General features: G+C 48.2%; 1 long non-coding RNA gene across 1 annotated transcript in view; it reads left to right on the top strand.

Annotated features, from left to right (window-relative positions):
• The first annotated feature begins 3,370 nt into the window (after positions 1–3,370).
• The window catches only part of LOC308591438, a 30,094-nt gene continuing 12,154 nt past the window's right edge, over positions 3,371–21,310 (top strand). Inside the window, exon 1 of the long non-coding RNA XR_014010178.1 lies at positions 3,371–3,429. This is a non-coding gene — a long non-coding RNA (uncharacterized lncRNA). The remainder of the gene's footprint in view (positions 3,430–21,310) is intronic.

The following is a 21,310-nucleotide window of genomic DNA, read 5'->3' as shown; positions in this document are numbered from 1 at the left end:
GGTACCGCTGTAAAATCTTTAATAAAAACATTTTAAAAAACAAAACAAAACTGTGCTTCCACACAACTCTTGACATAGCACCATGTGATCCAGCCATGCCGGGCTCCACCAACAAGATCTATAGTCTTTATTTGCTAGTAAGTCCTGTCCAGCAGACAGTCCTTTGCAACATTAATTAGTAGCTTCTGTCTTGCTGGTTTTGCCTCTTGTATTGCTTCCTTCCTGTTGAAGGAAAACTGGTGAATTGCTGCAATTGTGTGACTCAGGGTTGCCTAGCTGGACTAACAGTCTGGCAGGATGGAAGGCGGCTTCCTATATTTGATTATTTACAAAACTGGTCACGGCAGAGCTGGAAAAGGGCCAATAGATACTAGAAGAGTGAGAGGGAAAATCTAACCGCCTTTTTTTCCTCCAGTCTCTCTGGAAGGCAAAAATGACCTTTCCATCCAGTATCAAAGCCAAAGGATTTAATCAGTTAAGAAGAGGCAATTGGTGACTTGGTGGTATGTATGAGAGAAAAACAGACAGCCTCTTTACATGGTGGAATCAAGGGGTGTGCTCTCTCTCTCCTCTTTTGTGTCATGCTGTTAAAGGTTGCACTGAGAACAACAAAGGAGTAGATTGTCCAGCACACCTGGGCAAGGCAGTGGGGGCGGGGGGGGGAACCAATGACGATGACAGCCCACATTGCTCCTGAGTGGTGGCTTCCCTTCCCTTCAGTAACGCCAAGGTTGATGAGTCGTTTCAAAGTAGCCTTGAACACCAGAACAATCATTTCCTCGTTGACGCAACTGCCGGGGCCTTTGATTAGCAAGATGGTCAGGACTCCTGGGCACTGGGTTGCTCTTCTTGTGATGAAGCATTTATAGAGTGTCCTGGTGTTTTTAAAGAACTCTGCAAACATTATCTCTGTAACCCTTACAGATACCAAGCAAAACCAACTAGTATTATGATTCCCAAGTGTCAAATTTTAGGAAGTGAAACAAATTCTTAGCCAAATCAAGGTTTTGTTTGTTGAAAAAGATGTAGGCGCTGTCTCCTGGCAGAACCCCTAGGGCACTGCAAATTAAAACAATGCCAAATGTGATTTTTTAAAAATGGGGAATAAAGAAATAAATGCACATTGAAACCTGGATAAGGAAGGAATAATGTTGGTACCAGGCAGACCTTTATGGGGACATTTTCACACTTCGAGGGATGTTTTCACATTGATTTGCCAGATAAACTGTTGTTCAGGCATAGACAAACTCAGTCCTCCAGATTTTTGGGACTACAGCTCCCATCATCCCTGACCACTGGTCCGGTTAGCTAGGGATGATGGGAGTTATAGTCCTAAAACATCTGGAGGGCTGACTTTGCCTATGCCTGCTCTTGCCTGTATGGCAGAAGGGTTCAAGGGCATGTTCTCAGGCAGCCTTTCCCAACCTAGTGTCCTCCAACTGTTTTGGACTACAACTCCCAGGCAGCATGTCCATAAGATGCTAAGGTTGCTTTAAGGCAAGCAGTGCCTGACAGTACAGTTTGACATAATGCGGCAGCCAGACTGGTGACTGGGAGCAGCCGCCGAGACCATATAACACTGGTCTTGAAAGACCTACATTGGCACCCAGAACGTTTCCGAGCACAATTCAAAGTGTTGGTGCTGACCTTTAAAGCCCTAAACGGCCTCGGTCCAGTGTATCTGAAGGAGCGTCTCCACCCCCATCGTTCTACCCGGACACTGAGGTCCAGCACCAAGGGCCTTCTGGCGGTTCCCTCACTGCGAGAAGCCAAGTTACAGGGAACCAGGCAGAGGGTCTTCTCGGTAGTGGCGCCCTCCCTGTGGAACACCCTCCCACCCGATGTCAAAGAGAACAACAACTACCAGACTTTTAGAGGACATCTGAAGGCAGCCCTGTTTAGGGAAGCTTTTAATGTTTGATGTATTACATTATTTTAATATTTTTGGAAGCCGTCCAGAGTGGCTGGGGAAGCCCAGCCAGATGGGTGGGGTATAAATAATAAAATTATTATTATTATTATTATTATTATTATTATTATTATTATTATTATTAACTGGTAGCATTTAACGATGTGATGAACATTATAAAAAGGGGACTGTTAACAAGGCTTATTAATAAAGTCATTAGCTCTTTATGCATTTTGTAAGGGTTGCATTCAGCTAAGTCCTACTCAAGGCACCACCACTTGTCCATTAACTTAAGTGGGTCTGCTCTAAGTAGGACTTGCATTGAATACTATCCTAAACTGAGAGAGAGAGAAATTGACCTGCACAACAAAGTTCTATTAAACATAGAATGTCCACCTGTTACTGCACTTTTGTCATTTTCTATGCAGCAAAGAAATCACGGGTTTATTTCACTCTTGTCTCCCAGGAGGTCAGCTCCCCCTCCCCCACGCCCCTTATCTCTCTGTCCCCGCTGCAAGGCTGTGCTTGAGCCAGACCTCGGCCCGCCCCACATTCGCCTGTGTGTTGCCAGTGGAGTTGCATTATGGCAACAGGCTGAGTGCCAGCATTTGTCAGGAGAGAGAGAGAGAGAGAGGAAGAGAATGGGGATGAGGATGCAGCTTCCAACTGGCAGGCGATGGATGGCAGGTCAGCCTCCGAGGGCGGGCTGGGCTCTCTTGGCCTTTGGCCACTCGCTCCCCTGCCCCTCGCTGCTGCCCAGTCAGCTTTTGGCAGAAGCTGCACAGAAGATAGAGTTGGTTTTCAGGGCCTCCTTCCTCATTAAAAGAGGAGTTTATAATGAAAACAAAAGCACGTTTCAGGCCAAACAGAGCTTTCCCCGCCTGCTTTCTGCCAGAGACTTGGCAGGCAGTTGCAAGGGCTCTCTCTCTCTCTCTCTCTCTCTCTCTCTCTCTCTCTCTCTCTCTCTCGGTTCCTTGGTCACTGCCCTCTCAGGGCTCTGGTTATAATGAGGGGAGGCCTCCAGCCTCCAGTCCCTGCCATACCCCACACCGGAAATCTTCCCCATATGTTGACGTGACACCCCGACCTTGGAAGAAGAAGAAGAAGAAGAGGAGGAGGAGGAGGAGGAGTTTGGATTTGATATCCCGCTTTATCACTACCCGAAGGAGTCTCAAAGCGGCTAACATTCTCCTTTCCCTTCCTCCCCCACAACAAACACTCTGTGAGGTGAGTGAGGCTGAGAGACTTCAGAGAAGCGTGACTGGCCCAAGGTCACCCAGCAGCTGCATGTGGAGGAGTGGAGATGCGAACCCGGTCCACCAGATTACTAGTCTACCGCTCTTAACCACTACACCACACTGGCTGGAGAAGTGAGATGTGCAATCCCAGAAATTGCAACCTCTGACGTTCCATGCAAAGGGAACATGGTGGTGATGTTGTCAAAGTGAGCCCTTTGCTGGCCTCAGCGCCCCATCAAATGGCCACCCTCTGGAGAAGGTCCTGGTGGCTTCATATACCAAGTCAGTCTCATTCCCATATATAGTTTCAAACCCAAAGTATAGGTGAGCAAATACAGGCAACTCCCCATTGAGGCGGGACTTATGTTCCGAGACACCGTGTGTTTAAGTGAAATTGGGAACACAATCGAAAAAGCCCTCAAACACCCTCTAAACCTCATGGGGGAAAATCCAAACCACCAAACTCCACCGCAATTGCTCCCTCCTAACCTCCTTGCTGAAACTCTAATTCTCCACAGGCCTCAAAGGTCCGTGCAAAGGCTCCTGGGATTGCACTTGCAAAGGGCCGTGGGATTGCTAGGTGCCGTTTTCACACCGTGTTTGCCTATTTTGTGCTCTTTTAGGGCTGTTTGCGCCGTTTCTCGTTCCACTTCTGGGTTTGCGGCGATGCGCGTGTGCACAGTTGCGCTAGCATGTTACTGAGGATTCTGGGATGCGATATAGGAAAGGCAAGTTCAGGCGTAGCCTTGCTGGGCTTCAGTGCTACCGAGTGTGAACCAGGACTGTGTACTGGAACAGCCATGGACAGACTGTCTTTTTTACTAGATTGCCCAAGGTCTATCAGATAGAGCCAGAGCAGAAGACATACAGTATATGTTATTGGTTTGTTTGTTTGTTTGTTTATTATGCATCTTATATTCTCATTTTGCATTTTTATGTTGTGAACTGTTCAGTGATCTTCAGATAAAGGGCGGTATACAGTTTTAACAACAACAACAACAGCTAATAGCCTGTGTGCACTCCCATTTACTCTGCATGCAGTGGATTCCCACGACCAGTTTGTAAAGCCGTGTCCACACATGATGTTAGCCACAATCTGCACCCATCCTGTCGTACTTGGGAAATGCTCCATTTTGATGCCTTTCGCTCCAACCCAGCTTTAGACATCCATGCCCCTTCTCTGCCCACCGGTGCGGACAGATGGAGGCAACGTGGAAGCACGTGCGACTGTACTAATGTGTACAATGGTGTGCAAATGCAATTTGAAAACGGGGGTGGGGTGGGGAGATGCCATTGCATTTTAAGCCAGTAATGTGGACCCAGCTGTCGTTAGAATTAAAGAGCCAGTGTGGTGTAGTGGTTAGAGTGTTGGACTAGGACCTGGGGGACCAGGGTTCAAATCCCCTCTGCTCTTGGCCATTCAGCTCACTGGGTGACCTTGGGCCAGTCACAGCCTCTTCGCCTGACCTACCTCACAAGGTTGTTGTTAAGATAAAATGGGGAGGAAGAGGACTATGTATAGCGTCTCAAGCTCCTTGGAGGAAAGGTAGGATAAAAATGCACCAACCAACAAATTATAAATAAGGATACACCTGAGTTCTTTCACAAACTTGCTTGCTCAGAAAACTAGATGTAGAACAGCACCCCGGCATCAGAAGCCTGCATATGTACCATAGCACACATGAGGGTGGCAATGACTCCATCTTTGTGACTGACTTGCGATTCTCTGGCCAAAGAAAATTGGCTACAATGGAGTGTGAGAGTGTGTGTGTTGGGACAGGCCTTATCCTTCCCTGGAATTTTACCCTTCCTTAGAATCCCTTCCTTTTAAAGCTTAATGAAGGTAGGTTGTCTGTGGTACGGTAAAGGCACTCTGCACATGTTCAGAGGCACACCCTGTTTTTGTAAAAACCACTTCATGCGTTCCAGATCCAAACCCTGGCACTGAAACGACCTTACAAGGCCAAGCTCAAATTAAGCCATGCTACAGGTCCCCTTCAACCCCAGCCTGGGGACTTTTTATCCTGGAGGAGAGTTCCCAGCATCTGACCACAGAGAGCCTGTGGCTGTGGTGGTTGGGAAGAGTAATTCTATGATGTCCCCTTTGGCACACCAGGCGGTTCTCTGACCCCCCCCCCAAAGGAGACTGCAATCTATGGGACCCTTTCTCCTCCTGAGTCAATGTGTCTTTTTGTTTGTGCTGGTGGGGTTCGAAGCCTGTCAGCCAGCAGGGACAATACTTCTCATTGTTCCTTTTCAGCAACATCTGACGGCCCCAAGTTGGGGGGGGGGGAGAGAGAGACTAGGGATGGTCTGTGCAGAGAATGGAGGATTGGGGGGAGAGGGGAGGCAAGGCAGTGACACAGGGACAAAGGCCCTTATCCACGGAGAGGGCAAGGTGAGGTGGCCGGACTCTGGGTAGCTGGAAGGGCTACAGGGCAGGTTTGGTTCTTCCGGGCAAACCTCCTAAAATGGCTGCCAGCATCTAAAGGTCCATTTTCAGCAGTGTGGCACCAGTTTATTCCTGATATGAATCTTAACGACCCATCGCTTTTACTGCCACCTTTCCTTTTGGAGGAATTCCTTGACTTCAGTTAATTCTTTTGATGCATCTTAATCCATGGTGCTTCACACATATTCTGCTTTTATTCTCATTCCCAGGTAAAGTTTACCATGTTCTGTATTACTTAATGCAAGCACAGCCGGGGGTGGGGGGTTGTTGTGTTTTCTTTTTCTCTCTCCACAATTTGTTGTTTTAATCCTGTCATGTTGAAAATTCCAACGAAGAAAGGAGCTTTGCATGCTGCCCTTCCTTCCTTCCTTCTGTTGTGGGGCTTTATTCTGAAACTCAATTCAACTCAAAGAGGAGGGGTGGCTGCATTGCAAGAGCATTAATGAAGGGGGCAAGGGAGCTGACTCATCACAGGGCTCAGTAGGATGTCATGGGTCAGCTGGTGAACATCTATCTTTGATTTAGGGTGACCACCATGGGCCCTGCTTCACTGCCCTGTAGTCTGATGGGGCTGTCAGAGGACAGCAGTCCTCTGTTTGAAGAGATGTCTGTTCCAAAGGTAAAGAAGCCTAAGGAGGGAGGACAGTGGCCTTGGAGTTGGTGCTAAGCAACAGTGAACAGCACCTGAACAGCAAGGCCACAGGCCTTTTCCCTGCTAGGGAAAGATGTATTGCTTCTTTTGCAGGATAGCAGGAGACAGCATGAGACTCTCAGTCTCAGCATTGCAGGTTCCAGCCCTGTGTTGGGCAAAAATATTCCTATTTTGCAAGGGGTTGGACTAGATGACCCTCATGGTTCCTTCCAGCTCTACAATTCTAAGTTTGCATCTATGCATTGCCGTACGCAATTTTAATCCTGATAGGTAGCCTCTTTTGTCCTTTTTCGTTACATGTTGCTTTTGGCAATGCACAACTGGCCGCTCTAATTTAATTGCATCTAAATATATTTATTTTATTTATGTTTTATTTCAGAAATGTGTGCACTGCCTGGTTATTAAAAAACCCTCAAGGTGGTTTACAAAATTTGACAGGGATGTGATCAGACCAACTAGATTTGTGCCTGTAAGCGAGACATCCCAATGGACCTGAAATACAGGGCTCTGACCTGCTCTGTTACCTTTAATCACAGCTTGATCTGCACAAATCAGGGTGGAGAGAAGCCCTCTTTAAGTGAGACCACATTTGGAGCAAGTTGCCTTGCCCCCATCTGCAGCATGAGATGTGGGCACTGTGCTGATGTGTTGACGTTACAGGTGGCGGGCACATCCTTTTGCTTCACCGGGCTTCATATTTATACCAGGTGCTGAAAGCACAGGGGTCTGTCGAAAGTTGGCAATCCCAGCAAGGGATTCCTATAGATTTTAGTGCCTGCAGGCTAGGATGCAGATCCAGTTCAGAGTCCTCTTGCTCTGAGTGTTTGTTTTCTCCCTTTCACTTCTGGTAGAGAAAACCCAAAGGCCACAAGGCAGACCTCACCAGCGCTTGTCTTTTTCTGGCTCTTAGCCAAACCAGCTGAAACAACACTCCCAGACCCTCCCCTTGCCCCCCCCCAACACACTTGTAATGGGCTGTTAACTTTAAAGCCCAATTAGCAGGCCTTAAGTGTCAAAGCTGTTAACCTTCCCACTGTTGCTTCTCAGACCAGAAAAATCTCGACCACCTCTCTTAATCCCAGCAGGTTTTACTTTTGGCTACCCAGTAACTGGTGTCCAAGCTACACTGCAGGCCTTTTGATTGTGAGGGCTTAGCTGTGGAACATGGAAATTGTAATTTTTAATTGAAATGAGAGAAGAGTGCCACTGACACATGCAGAGTGTATTCTTCTGTCACTCAAGAGCCTATGCAGAGTACGTTCTCCTCACTCAAGAATAACCCCCGTTCAAAGAGAAAGAGGTGGGACTTGAGCTCCAGTATCTCTTCTAAAAATTAAAAACAAACCATTGGATTAATGCTATGTTTTTACATGCTCAGATAAATAAAAAAAAAGCAAGAGAGCTTGGGTTGTTCATAACTTTCCAACAGAAACGCCTTTTCCCAGAGTCTCATTGCTTTCAAGGAAATAAAAAAATTCCCTTTTTAAAAGTGAAACCGAAAGGCTCATTGCCAGGGCATGAGAGGTCTACAGCTGCCAGATTAAACTCTGAAAATGAAGGGACTTGGGGGGCCTATGATACACAGTCTGCTCTCATGAACAGTGTCACGTGGGAACCATGGTTAGCAGCAAACACTCCTTTCCCAACCACCGGGGACCAATCCCAGTCCTCGTGAGTCCCATTCTCCCACATTAGCTATTTTTGCAGGTAAGACAGCAGCACCAACACCTGCTTGGAGATAATAACTTGCTCACTGACGCCCAGCCTCTCCAAACAAATTTTACTGCCTGAGCCAAAGAACAAGATGGTTCCCCCCCCCCATCATTCCATATGCAGAAGCCAACTGGAGTGGCAGTTAAATCTTATCTCAACCCTGGCAACAGGATTGGGTTCTCCACTGCAGGCTGCTTATGGGGGAATCAGGACAGGACAGGTACCACACAGGGATCAGCCCTTCAACAGTAGCCACGGGGCTGCCTCCACTATCCCTCAGCACCTGCCCCCTGGGAAGTTGCCCCACTCTGCCCAACGACAGGGCCAACCCTCCTCTCTCTATCCAGTGGGAGGGGAGGGAAATGGGGGTACAAATAGGACGAATGTGCAGTGGGTTTCTTTGCAGCTGGGTATCTGGCAAACCAGGGGGACATGCCAAAGTCTCTGTAGAAAAGGTGGGGCTTCAGCAGTGATTGGCAGAAAGGTGACACTGTGGAGGTTAAGAGATCCAGGAGGGTGATCTGTGCACAGAACTTCCTTTTTGTGTGCAGATCATCCTGGATAAGACATTAGGTACAACCTCCCACCCATGGCAGGAAATCCACTATCACAGTCCTGAGTGTTGTGGGTATTTTTATGCAAGACATGAAAAAGCCCCTTTGAACTGCTCTTTCTTCCACTGTTTGCATCTAAACAATGCAGAAAGTACGTGCAAGTGTTGGGCTACATACATACAATATCCCCCCCAATAAATTCTGGGAACTGTAGTTTATCACTCGCAAAGCCACAATTCCCAGCATCTTTATGACAGTTCCCAGGGTTCTTTGAGGAGGGGGTTGCATGCTTTAAATGTACGTACTGTGTGTTGTGTTCTACTATAATTTTATTTATTTATTTATTTATTTATTTATTTATTTATTTATTTATTTATTTATACAGTGACAGTCAACAACCATTTCGCACGGGGTTTCTGTTTTTGGCCCCCACGCGTGTCAGCGGAGCATGTATAAGTGTGCCCCACCCTGTTACAGCCCACACTCATTCCACCCACGTTACACCCTTTTAGTCGCATATTTTGTGATGTTTTTGATCACTTCTGGGTCGGGTGCTGTGTCTGCCTGAACATCTTTCAGATGTGCAATAATCAATCATTGCCTGTATTTTGCCTTTTTCCCAGACCAGGATTCAAGGCAGCTTACAGAGAAAAATAGAAAAACACAGATAAAATAGAAAAAGCCAAAGACATAGAAATGATAACCACTGCAAAGTAATTGGACACTAATAGAATTAAAACAATATGTAAAATAGAATTAAAACAATAAATAATATTAGCATTCAAGCCAATATCAGTTGTTGCAGTTACCATTGCAGAAAGTGCCATTACTCCAGGGGCAGGAAGACTTCAGGCTTTGTGGGATCTACCAAGTGGAGACTGGTGTAAAAGACTTTGAATTAAATAATCTGAGCCCAGGGATTTGTTTTGAATCTCAGAACTGAATGGAGCAGAACATCCTTCCACACAGAAATCCTTCCAAGACTCCTTCATTTCAGCAGGATGAAAGTGGGTCTCATTTTGCTGTTGCCACTGTTAAACAAACGGGAGTCAGAAATCCTTGCTGATCTGCTGGAAATCACACAGACCCGGGTCTGCCTTCTTCCCATCCGTGGCCTACACTAGGCTGTTCATCTCACTATTCTACCCATCTTCTCCCTTTGCCATTGTAAATCTTCTGCTATTTTGGTATCTTTTCAAAATTTATTTATTTAGTATATGTGTCACTGACCGGTGTATATGTGAAACTGACTAGTTTCTGTCTATGCACAATGCGCTTGCCACTGTGACCCAAATGTAGCCGTCCATTTCCAGCAGCAAAACACAACTTCGTGACATAAGACCAACATATCTTTTGGAGCCCCGCCCCCAGGCAACCCTACTTCCCCACCCCCCAAAGTGGGACAAAGCAGCCTGCGATTAGGGACAAATCGGTGGCACAAAAGACTTCTCCTTTTAAAACAAATCTGAGACTAATGTGGCCATTGTGCAGGTCTCCATGGAAACACGGCCGGCAAACACACGTAGTAGCTCATGCCCACAGGAGACCCAACTTCTCACTTCTGTGGCTGTGCCCCCCTTTGGGATGAATCAAGGGAGCCTCTGGGGAATCGGGACAGCTCCTCCGCGCCTGGTCAGGTGCTCAAGGTCATCCAGATCTGCGTCTTGATTCATGAAGGGGTTCAACTCTGAGACGAGAAGTCCACAGTTCAAATCTCACTCTGAATGGACTCAAAGAACAGAGGAAGCTGCCTTAGTCAGACCAACTGGAGACAACAGAATCCACACTATGCCACTGAATACCAGAATACCATGAACTGGGGGACGAGTGCTGGTGCACTCAGGTCCTGCTTGTGAGCTTCCCACTAGGGCATCTGGTTGGCAACTGGGAGAACAGGATACTGGAGAAGATGGGCCTCTGGCCAGATTCAGCCACAGGGCTCTTCTTATGTTCTTACAGAAGACACTCTTCCTTGCTCCTATCTCGGCCCCATGTTCAGTGTGTGATGATAAACTCTTTTAAACAGGTTAGAAAGTGAGCCAGCTTTACTACCACAGAGCATTGTGAAATGCAAACCTGAGCTAAGCTGGTTTTAAAATGGCCTGTTTTAGGAATGTGGGGCAAGTAGAATAGTAGATCATTGTTGAACTGATTCACTTACAAACCCTCTGTTCCGGAACACATAATGAGGTGTGATGTCCAATTTAATTTGTTAAGACTCACCTTCAGGTGATGTATTTAAGGCTGGGGGGTTGAACTCATTGTTTTCTACTGCTGAAGGCATGATGAGGTTAGATTTTCTTCTGGCGATAACAAAGGTACTCTTTCTCAACACAGTCCTTGCCCTTCTGTGGGTGCCTCCTCCCACCCATTCATCTTGAAGATAACATTAACTCTGCTCTTTTTTGGGCGATGGAAATGTCTGATGTCATTACGCTTTTCACTAAAGATAACTTTCTGAAGGGCAAAAGGAACCTTTCACAAGGAACTGAAAACAGCAACAACCCACTGTGGCGTAGACAGGGGAAAGAAGACTTCAGGCTTGTGGGATCTAATCTGTGGGATCTAATCTGTTACTCAGAATCTACTTCTGGTTGAGATAAGCCAAACAGAGCCAGAGTCTGGGGCAGATGGATAATAATAAAAATATTTATTTATACCCCGCCCTCCCCAGCCAAGACCAGGCTCAGGGCGGCTAATATCAGGTATAAAAACAATTGATTAAAATACAACTTAAAAACAGGATTAAAATACAACTTAAAATGCAGCCTCATTTCAGTGGAAGCCCAGATCAAAAACTGTTTGGGGGAGAAAACGTCAAATCTTCACCAAGGCCAACTATCCAGACTGGTCCTACGTGGGCCAGAAAAAAGCCAGGGAAGTCCCCAAATAGGGGTTCTATCACAGAAGGAAAAGGAAGGTGGGGGAGGGGATCAGGCTGATTCCAAGCCAAAGGCCAGGCGGAACAACTCTGGCTTACGGACCCTGCAGAAAGAAATCAGATCCCGCAGGGCCCTAGTCTCATGAGACAGAGCGTTCCACCAGGCCGGAGCCAGTGCTGAAAAGGCCCTGGCCCTGGTTGAGGCTAATCTGACTTCCTTAGGGCCCGGGACCTCTAGAGTGTTGCTGTTTATGGACCTTAAGGTCCTCCACTGGGCATACCAGGAGAGGCGGTCCTGTAGATACGAGGGTCCTAGGCCGCAAAGGGCTTTAAAGGTCAAACCCAGCACCTTAAACCTGATGCTGTACTCCACCGGGAGCCAGTGCAGCTGGAAAAGCATTGGGTAAATGTAGTCCCACGGTGAGGATGGTCAGATGGGGCTCAAGTTTCATACAGAAACCCTACCATAGGGCCTGTTGGTAAATCCCAAGGCCAAAGCACAAATTCCCATCTTTTTGCTTACACACACTCTCCTGCCATCCCCAGTCCACTGTGCAAACTTCAGTGACGGAGGCATCTTTGCCCAGACAACGTGCATGTATGTAGCCATGGCAACAGCTGCTGATCATGGATGCCAAAAGGAAGAAGAGGATCAGGAAGGGAAAAGACAGGGAGGGAGAAAGAGAGAGAGAGAGAGAGAGAGAGAGAGAGAGAGAGAGAGAGAGAGCGCACTTTGATAGGGTGTTGTGGATTGAAGCTTTGGGCACCATTAAGGCTGTCAGAACAGAAGATTGTGATCAAGAATGATCAAGATGGGGCGCAACTCACCAGCCTTAAACAAACAGCTGGTTTCCTTAGAGCTGTTAGTGGGGATCCTTCTTTTGATTAAAGACCACATTTCCTTAGAGGTGATCTGTTTGGGTTCACAGGACTGCAGTGGACGGGGTTCAAGCCAATGGTGGGTGGGCCACCCTCTTGCTCCTCTTTCCATCACCCCTGGAGATATGAATTGATCACCTGCAAAGGGCTTTTCCTCACCCTCCTCCCCACTCCTGTGCCAGAGAGAGGACACTCAGAAGATGTCCAGGTTATTTTTCTAGGAAGTCTCACTGGGAACAGGTATGATTGCTAGGTTTGTCTATCTACTTTCTCCTTGTTGCACACTTCCTCGGAGTATGAAGACAGGGCCAAAGGAATACCATCTAAATGAGCCGTACAACAGTCTGATAAGGCAGGCAGTCTTATCGTCCCCATATTGCAGGTGAGAAATGGAGGTAATGCTAATGGCCTGCCTTAAGGCCACCCCATGATTTCATAGCTCAAAACCAAAGATTGTCCACTCACACCTTCACATCTTAAGGCTGCTTTAAACCTGCATCTGCCCTAGATGACAGCTGAAGCATCAACAGAGCATCTTCCCATGGAAATGGATATTGCCGCACACGAGCACAGAAGTCTGCTTCACCGCGTCCGTTCTGTACGCAGTGTGGACAGAAACCCAGTCCTGTGCCCGACCAGCAAGGACCACAGAAGGGATTGCAGGAGCACCAACCCACATACGAGAAGGCTGAAATAATCCCCCACCAATCTCATGCGCCTGAGCATATGCGTCCCCTGTTTGTATAGTTTGACATGCATGGCTGCTTCGGCTGTTGACGTGCTTTGCAGAAGCACATGCCAGAAATATGTGTACGTGCTGGTTGTAGCGGAGCTGAAGAATGCGCAGGAAGACGGCGGAGCAGAAGCAGCGGTGCTTCTGTGCCAGCAGGAGAGAGAGGCTCGCTGGCCCTCTTTGCTCCAAATGGTTCAGAAAGGAGGGCTACTGTGTAGCCAGGAGGAGGAGGAGGAGGAGGAAGATAGGGATAAAGGCCTTCAGGGCCACTCCGACTTCTTGCTGAGCAGGGCTGTTTGTTCCTTTTATCAGAAACGTAAAGGTCTGGCTTGTTTGCTCAAATGTTGGGGGAGCACAGGCTGCCAGGCCAGCGCCACATTGTCTGCTGAGCTAACTTTTAACCTGCGGCCCTCTTTCATCTGCTGCTGCAGCTCCTCCTCCTCCACCACCTCAGGCCTTTGCCGAGGAAAGGCTGCCTGACTGAGCCAAGAGCAGAAGGGTGGAGACAGGGCTGGCAAGGCTGGTGCCTGAGCCACACAACTCTCAGGACCAGCTGCTTCGGTCTAGGTTTGAAAACCTGCCAAACCTGTTTGCTCAGAGACCACATCCTGACCGTCGGATGAAGGAGTGTGCACACTCTCACTAAGATAAAGGGCCAACTAAGTCCATTGAAATGAATGGACTTACGCCATTCATGCTCCTTAATTTCATTTAAAAAAGAAAACCAAATTTAAATACCATTTACTCAGCAGAAAACATCTTAAGCAGCGCGCAAAGAACCATCTAGAAATACCCATTTAAAAATACCAATGAAAGCAAACATTAAAAGCGAGTTGACATAAAACGTTATCCATGCATAAATAAAACCAGCAATTCCATAACTATTCTACGTGCTAAAACTGCATGTTACAAGCTACATGCTTGGTGAAGCAAGAAAGTGTGTCTACTCTTGAGTAGGACTAATATTGGACACAGCTCAGAGGTGACATCCCAGGGCACTTCCAGGTGAGAGGCAGTTTGAGCATGCATCGTGATTGGTCGACTACAGTGGCCATTTAATGGGCATTTGTCTTGCATCATCTCCCAATCAATTACACTTGTGAAACTTGAATTTTGCAGCATGTGATTGAATCCCACTTCCAAGTTGTGATAGTTTGGGAGAAGCCCCCACAGGGCTTTAATACTTCCTACTTCCATGGAAAAGACCCTGATGTTGGGAAAGATGGAGGGCGCAAGGAGAAGGGGACGACAGAGGACGTGATGGTTGGACAGTGTTCTAGAAGCTACCAGCATGAGTTTGACCAAACTGCGGGAGGCAGTGGAAGACAGAAGTGCCTGGCGTGCTCTGGTCCATGGGGTCACAGAGAGTCAGATATGACTAAACGACTAAACAACAACAACTTCCATGGCACTCCCATTGAGTTGCTGAGCCATGGAGCTGTCCATTGCCAAGGACTTGGAGGTGGGTTCTGGGGTACACAGCCAGTTCCCACAGGCGCTGGCTAAGCCTCTGGAGATGGAGTGGACCCTCTATTTGAACTGAAAGAGATTGGTAGTGATGGACCAGCTGTCATCCAGGAAGGTTTGTTTTTCATCGAGGATAATAATAATTATAATAATAATTTATTATTTATACCCCGCCCATCTGGCTGGGCCTCCCCAGCCACTCTGGGCGGCTTCCATAAAAACCAAAAATACAATAAAATATCACACGTTAAAAACTTCCCTGAACAGGGCTGCCTTAAGATGTCTCCTGAATGTCAAGTAGTTGTTTATCGCTTTGACATCTGCTGGAAGGGCGTTCCACAGGGCGGGCGCCACTACCGAGAAGGCCCTCTGCCTGGTTCCCTGTAGCTTTGCTTCTCGCAATGAGGGAACCACCAGAAGGCCCTCGGCACTGGACCTCAGCGTCCGGGCAGAATGATGGGGGTGGAGACGCTCCTTCAGGTATACTGGACCGAGGCCATTTAGGGCTTTAAAGGTCAGCACCAACACTTTGAATTGTGCTCGGAAACGTACTGGGAGCCAATGCAGGTCTTTCAAGACCGGTGTTATATGGTCTCGGCGGCCACTCCCAGTCACCAGTCTAGCTGCCGCATTCTGGATTAGTTGTAGTTTCCGAGTCACCTTCAAAGGTAGCCCCACGTAGAGTGCATTGCAGTAGTCCAAGCGGGAGATAACCAGAGCATGCACCACTCTGGCGAGACAGTCCGCAGGCAGATAGGGTCTCAGCCTACGTACCAGATGGAGCTGGTAAACAGCTGCCCTGGACACAGATTTGACCTGTGCCTCCATGGACAGCTGTGAGTCCAAAATGACTCCCAGGCTGCGCACCTGGTCCTTCAGGGGCACAGTTACCCCATTCAGGACCAGGGAATCCTCCACACCTGCCCGCCTCCTGTCCCCCAAAAACAGTACTTCTGTCTTGTCAGGATTCAACCTCAATCTGTTAGCCGCCATCCATCCTCCAACCGCCTCCAGACACTCACACAGGACCTTCACCGCCTTCACTGGTTCTGATTTAAAAGAGAGGTAGAGCTGGGTATCATCCGCATACTGATGAACACCCAGCCCAAACCTCCTGATGATCTCTCCCAGCGGCCGCATGTAGATGTTGAAAAGCATGGGGGAGAGGACAGAACCCTGAGGCACCCCACAAGTGAGAGCCCAGGGGTCTGAACCCTACTGAACAATAGATTCTCAGCTTTAGAGAAGCTCAGGGGTTTTCTGAAAATCAGTTTGAAAATCATATCTAACTTGTTGCCTTTGGGTCTCTGAAAAACGATCATCTGGATCTAAGATAAAGCTGCTTCCAGTTGGCTCCTTTTTGGGGGGGCAGGGGGTGTTGCACTGATTCAGGGTGCCCAGGAGTGTAGCAGAGTGGGGACTTAGGAGTTTGCACCTTTGAGACTTTTTCTGAGCAGGAGCAATGATGTAATCTGCTAGAGTACCATGGCAATGCACAGGCCCTCATTGGTCTGAGAAGTGAATGAGGTGATAACAAAGCTTTCAAGTTCTACTATTGTTTGTGACAGATTTACACAGAGGAATTTGGAGAATGAGGAAAAGAATGAAGCAGAGGCTGGAGACTTCTTTCTTTTCCTTTGAGGGGGTTCCTGCTTCAGGCTAGCTGTTTAAAATGGTAACACTTCTCTGCAAGATTGTTTGCATTTCTAATGAAAAAGCGAAAAGTTTCAGTTGGTCGAAAATTATGTTAAAGCTCATCTAAGCTGGCTGAAGCTCTTTTGTTGAAGCTTGGTGGGAAATTAGTCTTCCCACTTTGGATGAGTCTGAGTTTTTGCACCACAGCTACACATTAGCTGCAATCCTTCCCCAGCCTGTTCCCACCCCCCTCCGCCCCAGATGCTTTGGACTGAGACTGTCATCAGCTGCGCTGGCTGGAGCTGATGAGTGGTGTGGTTCAAAACATCTGGAGGGCACCAGGTTGGGGAAAGCCTGCACTAGTTTAAAGATCAGAAAAAATAAAATCCTTGCAGGATGAGACCAAGCACCCATCTTGTTCCGCAGTATGTTTCCATCCGTAGCCAATCAGATGTCACTGAGAAACCCAAAAGCTGAACAGGAATGTAATAACATAAGAAGAGCCTGTTGGATCAGACCAGTGACCCACCTAAGAAGGAAACAGCCTTCTCTTCTTGTCCAGCATCAGTCACTCAGAGGAAGACTTCCTCTGAACACAGAGACTCAATTTACCAAATTTACACTCCCTGTAGAACTTTCTGCTGTTCATTTCCTTCTGGCCTCACTGTTTATAATGCCTGTCTGCTCTTGTGTGTGTATCTTTATATGTTCATACAGATCTACCTGTAACTCCTGTCATGTGATTTAGACCATTACTGTATGCTATAATAACTCTGTTGGGTCTTTAAGCTATTGCAATACACTTTCCCGTTTAGCAAATGTTTTGAATCTGTCACATGTGGTCTACACACTGTATCCCTTGACCGAAAGCATGATGGAAAATATGACACCTTTCCCAGGTTGTGCATCCAGTCCATTTTTCATTGTGACTGCTCTGCACCTGCGCGCCTCAGGTGTAAAATCTAAGCAGCACCCTCTCCCCGGAGTCCTGCACACTAATTAACGTAATGAATATGCAAGCCCAACGTTTCTGTCCGCATATGTCCCTGTCTACCTTTTCTGCCCTCAGGAAAACATGTGAAATGGTCATGCACTTATGCATGTAGGACACTCGACTTGACTTAACTCACACATCACTTCCATTCGCTGGGATTGGCGGGTACTCACAGCCGGGCCCCATGATCTGGGTCTGCACCCAATCAGTTTTGTGACCTTATTGAAAGGCTAAATGCATGAGCTGGCTCCTGACCACCCATATTTACTGCTTTGGTTGTAACGTTCAAGACCTATGATCAGTCAGCCATTAGTTTTACAAATGTGAGGGTAGAGGGATAGGCTTGGGCAGGAAGCTGTTCCCCCTAATCCCGGATTTGTGAAGGCTGGCAGCTCCAAGGAGAGGACACTCTGCATTTGCCCAGAGACACCCTTCTATATAATTTTCACTCCTTCCCATGGTGCAGGCCTGTAATTGAAAAGAGGCTCCAAGCCCCAGCTGACACCAAGGCCTGGTCAGCTGGGTGAGCAGAGAGATGCAGGAGTTTTTCTGCAGCTAACCGGACTGTGTCTGTGTGAGGGCAATGCCAGCTGGCATTCCTGTCGCCCTGGCTGTGTGGGTGATGCCAGCCCCCCTCACCCCTCTCTTCCTCCATCCCTGCCTCCGTCCATCCACTGGTGGAAGAGGAGCCTGCGGCTTCCAGCAGCTTTGGCAGCGAAGCAGCTGAGCTGGAGAAAACCCTCCAGCGCTTGAGTGACCCACTGACCTTGTTCTTCTGAAAAATGCATGAAATGCAGGCTTCAGCCTAGGAGGGTCACTCACCCACGCAGCCTCTCTTGCACACCCACTCACACACTGGGGCACAGTCCCTCTCTGCTTGCCTGGGCTCGCACACAGTCACACATGTGTCCAGTTGCAAATTCCTTCCCTCCTGTGTGGACATGTGAGCCAAACTCTTCCTCTCTTCTCTGTAACCCATCCCTTCTGCACTCTCTTTCTCTCTCTTTAGACAAACCAGCTTTTCTCAGTCCGGTGTTTTGGACTGGGGTTGATGGGATTTGTAGTCCAATACATATTGAGAGCACCAAGTTAAGAAAAGCTGGTTTACTTAAAGACAGATAGAAGCAACACCACAGAGGAACCCCAACCATTTCTCTTTTTCGTGGGGTCTGATGTCTTAATTCTAGGCAGATTGCCTCCAGTGTGCTTTCCTTAATATAATAGATCTTTGAATGTGGATTGTATTTATCCTAGGCCATTGCAGAGCATACAGGGAACGTCCTGTAGTTTTGCATGTCGTTTCACTGAGTGGTGACATGTTTCTCAATTTCCCTTTTCCTTTTCTTCACGTTATTGATGTCTGATTTGTATTGTGTGTAATGTACTATGGCTTGTTGGTTTGTTTGATTGCATTAAAAAAAGAAAGAAAGAAGAAAGGCAGGCTGGGGCGAAGTTTGACCTTCAGGTTTACAGGTTTTAAGCAGAACTTGTTACCTACCAGAAGATCAGATGTAAAACTATTGGACATATGGCCAGTACTTACAGACAGAGCGGTATACTGGAGAGAACACTGGGAGGCCTGGTCCCAAATCTGTAGTATACAAGAAAATCTCATGTCTCTGGCAAAGTGGGCTGCATCAGCCTGATGATGCCATCATAACTTGGTTAGACATTAAGGCACAAAAACAAGACTCTTTGCTCTGAATACTTCAGTTGGCAAATCACATCCTCTCTCTCTCTCTCTCTCTCTCTCTCTCTCTCTCTCTCTCTCTCTCAGCTTCACCTGACCTCAAAGCGCTTTTGGTGTCCACTGGGAGGTGGACCTAGAGCCCAATCATGGGCCGAGTCAGAACCAAGAAGAGGCGGAGCCAACAAATTCTAGTTTTGTCCCTGTTCTCCTCCCTGCTGAGTTCTCCAAGGGCAAACTGAGGCTAAGGAGGGGGAAGCTGACAGGCAGGGATGACAGCCCCATGGACGGGCTGTAGGTAAGAAGGCAGGCAGGTTGCAGCTGGATGAAAGCAGACTGAGGTTGACGAGGCAGGACTCCAATCACCCTTACAGAGCAGCCTCCATCGGAGGAGGCTGTACAAGAGGATAACCTACCCTGAGCATCCTGGCGGGACTGAAATGCGTTAAATAAATGCATTCGGTCTACCTCTCTCTCCTTCCTCCTTCGCAGGCACTTGCTCACATATCCTGGCACAAAACTATCTTTGCAGTCTCCTTCTGCCCCCATTCTGTCACATACACGCATCCCTGCTTGCATGCACAGCCTCCTTCTTCTGACTTGTCTGGTATCTCTTCCTCCCTCCCTCTCTCCTCAGGGGTGGGGGGTGTCCATAGACCTAGCCTGCATGGCACCCCCTTGCCTTTTAGAGGAGATAAGCCATAGGCCGAAGGGTCTGGGAGCATCTCTGTGCTAGCAGTGGCTGAACACCAGTTGCATGGCCTGCCTTGGCTATTGCTGTGGTGGCCGCTGTTTTAGCTAGGATTGTTCTGCCCCTGTGTAAATCGAGGCATGGAGTGGCCTGGCGTGGCAACCCTCGCAGACAGCAAGCCTGCTCCAGCCAAGCTTGCAAAGTGACCTCATTTCTCTCCAGTGTGTCTTCATGAACTGGACAGCCAGTCACTTGGAACGGCTCTGCATGTCACAGGGCTACAAGGGAATCTCGAGGGCTGCACTCCCTCCAGTGGCTGTGGGCTAGTGGTGGGCAGAGCCAGATGCAAAAGTGGGCAGAGTGGATGTGGATCTCACCCAAAAGCCAGAAATCACTATGCAGTCCACCCTTCCCATCTCTCTGTCCTCTCTCCAGGCAAGCGAGAGGCTTGGTTATCCAAGTCCAAGGGCACATTCCAGCCAGGCAGAAGTGCTGGTGTGGAGCAGGGCTGCTGAGAGGGTGTGTACTTCAGGCAGAGTCCCAAAGGCCAGAGAGAGTGGCCTTCTGTGACAGTGATGGGAGATTGCCCCATGTCCGCTCTCCACCCTGGAGAGCATAAGAACAACCTGCTAGATCAGGCCAAGGGCCCATCTAGTCCAGGATCACAGGATCACAGAGTTGGAAAGGGATCCCAAGGGTCATCTAGTCCACCCCCCGCAAATGCAAGAATTACAATTAAGAACCTCCAACAGATGAGGAGTTTGGATTTGATAGCCCGCTTTATCACTACCCTAAGGAGTCTCAAAGCGGCTAGCAATCTCCTTTCCCTTCCTCCCCCACAACAAACACTCTGTGAGGTGAGTGAGGCTGAGAGACTTCAGAGAAGCGTGACTGGCCCAAGGTCACCCAGCAGCTGCATGTGGAGGAGTGGGGAAGCGAACCCGGTTCACCAGATTATGGGTCCACCGCTCTTAACCACTACACCACACTGGCCATCCAACCTCAATTTAAAAACTCCAGTGAGTCCACCAGCTTCTGGGGGAGTCCACTGTAAAAAGTGCCCATCAGGGCCAGCCCATGCTGTTTTGCTGCCTGAGGCAAAGGACAAGACGGTGCCCCCAGGTAATCAAACGGGTAATCAAACATTACTTCAACACTAGTGAAGGGTCAGCATCCTTCATCCTGCCCAAGGACAGCAGGCTAGGACTGGGAGTGCAGAGCAGTCTAGCTTAGGGGACTCAGGGAGTAGTGGCGGCTGGTGCCCATTGGGACCAGTAGGGCAGAAGATGGGGAGCTCCATGGTAGTAGATAGAGCCCCAGGGTTCATGGCAGGAAGAGCTACCCCTTGACTGGTTATAAGAAAGAAGCGAGGTGAGTGGGGCTGGTTGAGGGCAAACTGGGATTGGTGCGGCAGTGCCCCATTTCCTCTAATGGGCCAGCCTCTCTTGAGGGGGGATGGCTAGGGGAGGGCTGCCACTCCCAGGATCTGGTAGTGCCCAACCAAAGGCCTATGGGTAGCCTGTAAGAGTGCTCTCCCTCCTGTAGTTTCCAGCAACTGATCTTCAGAAAGATTACTTCTCCTGACCATGGAGACAGAGAATGAGCATCATGTGTAGAAGCCATTGATAGCCTTCTCCTCCATGAATTTGTCCAGTTCTCTTTTGAAGGCCTTCAAGTTGGTGGCCATCACTGTGTCCTGTGGCAGTGAGTTCCATAGTTAAACTATGTGCTGCATGAAGGACTTTCTTGAGGTGATGCTGAATCTTTCAACGTTCAGCTTCACTGAATGTCTTCGAGTTCTAGGTGTTCTGAGAGAGGGAGAAAA

Source organism: Podarcis bocagei (assembly GCF_964188305.1).
Source record: "Podarcis bocagei genome assembly, chromosome: 7".
Classification (NCBI taxonomy): Eukaryota; Metazoa; Chordata; class Lepidosauria; order Squamata; family Lacertidae; genus Podarcis; species Podarcis bocagei.
This window is presented reverse-complemented; position numbering and strand designations above follow the sequence as displayed.